Source organism: Clarias gariepinus, chromosome 14, assembly GCF_024256425.1.
Source record: "Clarias gariepinus isolate MV-2021 ecotype Netherlands chromosome 14, CGAR_prim_01v2, whole genome shotgun sequence".
In the NCBI taxonomy this organism is placed as follows: Eukaryota; Metazoa; Chordata; class Actinopteri; order Siluriformes; family Clariidae; genus Clarias; species Clarias gariepinus.
Window position 1 is genome coordinate 2,775,033 of NC_071113.1, and position 6,238 is coordinate 2,781,270.

Below are 6,238 nucleotides of genomic sequence, written 5' to 3' on the forward strand. Positions count from 1 at the left end.
TGCAGAATATGAACATTTCTTTGTGATTCCTCATGCATGTTGTTTTAGTCAAGACCTTTATAATTATTCTACCATCATCACTCAGCGAGGTTTGGCCCATAATCTGTTAACTACTAATACCCCTATCTCACCTACGTGGTTATTTCTCACTAGACATGACATCCTTTGAGATAAGTTCTTGTCCAAAAATAAACAGAGACAGTAAAGAAAAACTAATTTCTTACAGTTAATATTGTCATTGTCGCTGTATCAGTTATAGAATGATATTGAACATCTTAAACCTTTAGATGTAATTATTTGGTACCAACTGTAAGTAATAAATAATAAAAAAAAAAAAGCTGATCTAGTTTTATAGTAATGATTGCAAAGGCCTTAGTGTCTCAGTGGTCAGGACAGTCGCATACACCTCCAGGTTCCTTGTTTGATTTCCGCCTCTTCTGTGTCTGTGTGAATGGAGTTTGCATGCACTCCCCATGCTTGGTGTGTTCCTCCGAGTACTCTGGTTTCCTACCGAAGTCCAAAGACATGCAGGAGTTTTTCTTATTAGGTTAAATGGCATTCCTATATTGCCTGTAGCATGTGAATGTGTGTATGTGTGTTGTCCTGCAATGAAATGGCACCCCATCCGGGATGTTTCAACTTGCAACAATCATGCCTCGAATAAACCTCATTGGCTAAGATACAGCCACTACGCAAAGCTAGGGTTCAGGGTGTACCCCGCCTTATGTTCTAAGTTTCTTGGGATAGGCCAAAAAGGATGGGTGACTGTCACAAAGACCAATGACTGGCTATGAGTTATCTATACATAGAGTCTTCTATGTTTGGGTATATTTCCAATAGTTTAAATTTTATTCTGTATATAGGATAGCTAGGTTTCACCTGTGGAGACCTCATTTGAGTTTGAAAATATAAACCAACTTATTCAGCACAAACAAACAGATGTCTACAGAAACATCATGTCTACCTATTTACTGAGAAATACATCTAGACTAATTTGTAGGAAATTAATAGTGCACAAGGCATACTGCCTACATAATCAAGGAGCTCTTTAGGGGAAAAGGGTAATGGTTTTGGTCAGTCACCAGACAGTTGATCAGACTGAAAAGAAAAAGATTTTAAGGGAAGGAAGAAAAAGAAAGTTTGTCATACATACATGTATGGATGACCAATGGCTAGTTGATGGGGTGAGAGTATCTCCAACATGATGGTGTGGTGTTCCCAGTATACAATCGTTAGTATCTACCAAAAGTATTCCAGTGAATGAACCTGAACCTTATTGGGCCTTTCATGCAGTAGTAATAGAGTAATGTGGTAACAGTCAGTTTTTTGCAATAACCCTTTTATTGTTATTTATTTAATGTAGGCACATGCATGTGACTTGGAAGGTCATGGTGTATGCCCTTTTTCTGTGTTTCTTAATGTATTAATGGCTAAAAAATAGGTTTCACTAAACCATATTGTGGTGACAAAGTGATGGTGGGCTTAACACTGTCTGTCACTTGAGTCAACACTATGAAAGAAAAATGGGCTTACTGTAGAGCCAAAGTCAGAATATATTATGAATGAGACACATCTCTGTTGTGGGTAAACTTTACCTTTTGTGCGCTACTGTAGCATGACAAAATGCTAAGCACAAATTGCAGCTAATTATATAATAACAGTATGTTGTGTCACAGTACGCCAGGTTACACCCATGCCTCGAGCCAAACCTTAATCCCCCATGACTCCTCTGTTCCGTTGCTTCCGTTTTGCAGCCTCATTTATCGGCTTGAACACACCTGCTCCGTATTTTCATTCATCTCGCTCTATTTAGAAGTCTTGCACAAGCAACCACTCAGAGACGAATTATTGCGTGCTCCAAGCTCTGTGTTTTCGTGTCTTTTGTCTGCCAAGAATACTTTCTCGGTTTTTCGATTCACAACCTGAACGGCTGCTCTTGTAACACTCCTGAACAGAAGATTATAATGGGAGTAATGGAGTTAAGTAACCCAAATTTGTTAAGTGCAAGCTAAACCATAACTTAACATCAGAAATTCTTAAATAAGCACATTAGCCATTTATCATAACTGGCAGGCTATTGCGCTTATCACGAAGCACCCATGCTTTTCTTGTGCTTAGCATGCTGACCTCATGGCATGCCACTTCCCACCTCAGACATCAAAGAACCAATTCTTGGGGTGCTCCCCCCGCTATTCTATCTTTTACATTTTTTAAATTAGAATCAGTTAAACTAAGTCCTATCTGTTATGTCTGCTTCTGGGTCCTCCAAGCCTGCATGATACAGTTGATGCCTTGTGACATTTTAGGGTTGAAATGGTATTAAATTCTTGATTTATGAAATGTAACAGACCCAATTTATCTTTTTTGCTGCAGCAAAAAGATGTTTTAGGAAGCTGAAGCATTAAATTATTATATATTTATTATTATATATTTTGTCCATTTGCAAAACTCATCAGGTGACTTTACCTTTTTTATTTTATTTATCACCACGTTGGCGAGTTATTTTCAGGTGATAAATGAGTTGTAATACAATTATTTTATTTACCCTCTCTCTATCCACCAAATCAATGTCATTGTCATCTTGCTGTATGAAAGTATGGACTTGCAGCTCACTTTAACAAATTACTGCACACAAAGGAAAATTGACTGGCTGGATTGACTGAATCTCTTAGTGGAAAAGATAAAAAACATCGGTACAAAAGTTTTTAAACATGTAGGGATGTATTAAATAAAGCTCTAAATAATTAATAAAAATCAATTAGTTCAAGTTCAAGTAGGCTTTATTGTCATTACAACCATATACAGTTAGTACACAGTGAAACGAAACAACGTTCCTCCAGGACCAAGGTGCTACATACAACATAAATTTACAACATAAATTACCATAGACACTAAACTAGCTAACCAAGAGGCCTAGTTAGCTGGCTAGCAGAGACAGGACAGAGAGACCTAACATAAATTACAACATAAATTAACAGTAACTAACTAGCTAAGTAACATTTTTATAGACAACATAAAGTGCACGTGCAAATGTACAAACAAGAGCAACAACAAAGTGACAGTGCGCAACCACGACATAACAGAACATAAAATATGGTGTTGAGGTAGTGGGTAAACATAAACATTCCTTAAAACAGCAGCAAGAATTGAGGAATTAGTGCAAAATGTAGTCCAGTAATGATCATTGTGCAAAAGATTGTTAAAAACAGTGAAGCATTTACAGGTTGGTGTGTACGATAATTTGGTGGTGTAGGTCAGTGTGTCTGCACTTGTGTTGATTTGTCAGTCCAGTCTCAATATTTTGAGGTAGTTGAGTTAAGCTGTGTGATAATGTACGTGTTTGTGTGTGTGTGTGTGAGTGTGTTTGTGTTTATCAGTCCAGTCCCTTTTTGTTGAGAAGACAGATGGCTTGTGGAAAAAAGCTGTTGCACAGTCTGGATGTGAGGCCCGAATGCTTCAGTACCTTTTTCCAGATGGCAGGAGTGTGAAGTGTGTGTGAGAGGGGTGTGTCCGATCAGCCACAATGCTGGTGGCTTTGCGGATGCAGCGTGTGGTGTAGATGTCTTCAATAGAGGGGAGAGAGACCCCGATGATCTTCTCCGCTGTCCTCACTATCCGTTGTAGGGTTTTGCGGTCCGATATGGCACAATTCTCAAACCAGACAGTGATGCAGCCGCTCAGGATGCTCTCGATAGTTCCTCTATAGAAGGTGGTCAGGATCGGTGGTGGAAGCTGGGCCTTCCTCAGTCTTCTCAGAAAGAAGAGACGCTGTTGGGCTTTCTTCTGTAGGGAGCTGGTGTTGAGGGACCAGCTGAGGTCCTTCTCTAGGTGGACACCCAGAAATTTGGTGCTTTCGACGATTCCCACAGAGGAGCCGTTGATGCTCAGCGGAGAATGGTCACCTCGTGTCCTCCTAAAGTCAACAACCATCTCCTTTGTCTTGTCAACATTTAGAGACAGGTTGTTGTCTTTACACCAGTCCGTTAGCCTCTGCACTTCCTCTCTGTACGCTGACTCATCGTTCTTGCTAATGAGACCCACCACGGTTGTGTCATCAGCGAACTTAATGATGTGGTTCGAACTGTGTGTTGCTACACAGTCGTGAGTCAGCAGTGTGAACAGCAGGGGACTGAGCACACAGCCTTGTGGGGCCCCAGTGCTCAGTGTGATGGTGCTGGAGGTGCAGTTCCCGATCCGTACTGACTGAGGCCTACCGGTCAGAAAGTCCAGGATCCAGTTGCAGAGGGAGGTGTTCAGGCCCAACAGGTTCAGCTTCCCAATCAGTTGTTGGGGGATGATAGTGTTGAATGCTGAGCTGAAATCTATGTACAGCATTCGAACATATGTGTCCTTCTTGTCAAGGTGTGTAAGAGCAAGATGGAGTGTAGTGGAGATGGCGTCGTCCATTGAGCGGTTAGGACGGTACGCAAATTGCAGTGGGTCCAGTGAGGAGGGCAGCAGGGACTTTATGTGTCTCATGACGAGCCGCTCGAAGCACTTCATGATGGTGGGTGTGAGTGCAACGGGATGGTAGTCATTGAGACAGGACACAGTAGACTTCTTGGGCATGGGGACGATGGTGGTGGCCTTGAAGCACGTGGGTACGACGGCGCTGCTCAGAGAGATGTTGAAGATGTCGGTGAGAACATCTGCCAGCTGTTCAGCACATTCTCTGAGCACTCTGCCTGGGATGTTGTCTGGTCCAGCAGCTTTACGTGGGTTGACTCTGCGTAGAGTTTTCCTCACCTTAGATGTAGTGAGACACAGCACCTGGTCGTTCGGAGGAGGGGTGGTCTTCCTCGCCGCCACGTCGTTCTGCCTGTCAAACCGAGCATAAAAGTTGTTCAGCGCATCTGGGATGTTGTCCTGTAGTTTGTGATGGCTTGTAAGCCCTGCCACATGCGCCGTGTGTCACCGCTGTCCCTGAAGTGATTGTGGATTTTCTGGGCGTGTGCGCGCTTTGCCTCTCTGATGGCCCGAGAAAGTTTGGCCCTTGCTGTTCTGAGGGCCACCTTGTCTCCCGCTTTGAAGGCAGAGTCTCTGGTACTGCTCACTTCCGCAGTAATCCACGGTTTCTGGTTGGGTCGTGAGATGATGCTCTTGGAGACAGTGACGTCATCGGTGCACTTGTTGATGTAGCTGGTCACTGATGACGTGTACTCCTCCAAGTCAGTGAAGTCGCCGTAAGTTGCAGCCTCCCTAAACATGTTCCAGTCAGTGCACTCGAAACAGTCCTGAAGAGCAGAGATGGCTCCTGCTGGCCAGGTTCTCACCTGCTTCAGAACCGGTTTTGAGCGCCTGACGAGTGGTCTGTATGCTGGAATTAGCATAACAGAGATGTGGTCTGAGTAGCCGAGGTGGGGGCGGGGCTCTGCCCGATATGCGCCGGGGATGTTTGTGTAAACAAGAATCCAGCGTGTTTTTCCCTCTCGTTGCAAAGTCCACATACTGATGGAATCTAGAAAGCACTGACTTGAGATTTGCATGGTTGAAATCTCCAGCAACGATAAACAGTCCATCCGGGTGTGTATTTTGCAGTTCACTGATCTTTGTATACAGTTCCCATAGCGCTTCCTCAGCATTAGCGCTAGGTGGAATGTACACTCCGATAATGAAAACAGTGGTGAATTCCCGCGGTAAATAAAAAGGTCTGCATCTAACAATCACAAACTCCACTAGCAATGAGCAATAACTAGAAACTAGCACAGAGTTCTTGCACCATTTCGTGTTGATGTAAACACACAAGCCGCCACCACCGCACAGAGCTGCATTTCTGTCGGCGCGAAACGAGGCTAGCTCGTCTAACTGAATAGCGGCGTCCGGTACTCTGTCGCTGAGCCATGTCTCCGTGAAAACAAAGACACAGCAGTCTCTAACCTCACGCTGTGTAGCCTGCTGGAGTCGGATGTAGTCCAGTTTATTGTCCAGAGAGCAGACGTTGGATAAGATGATGGACGGGAGAGCCGGCCGGCTAGAGTTTGTTTTTAGCCTAGCACAGACTCCCGTACGGTGGCCCTGAAGTGCAAAACAAATTACCAAATCTGAAACAAAAAAACAAAACCCAAAACAAAATAACAAATTCAAAACCAAATTAACAAATCCGAAAACAAAAAAACAAAACCCAAAACAAAATAACAAATTCAAAACCAAATTAACAAACCCGAAAACAAAAAAAACAAAACCCAAAACTAATTTGCTATTTTGTTTTGGGTTTTGTTGTTTTGTTTTTGGTTTTGTT

General features: G+C 43.1%; 1 pseudogene; it reads right to left on the bottom strand.

Annotated features, from left to right (window-relative positions):
• Positions 1-627: 627 nt before the first annotated feature.
• LOC128541781 (uncharacterized) lies at positions 628-700 on the bottom strand (annotated as a pseudogene).
• Positions 701-6,238: the final 5,538 nt, after the last annotated feature.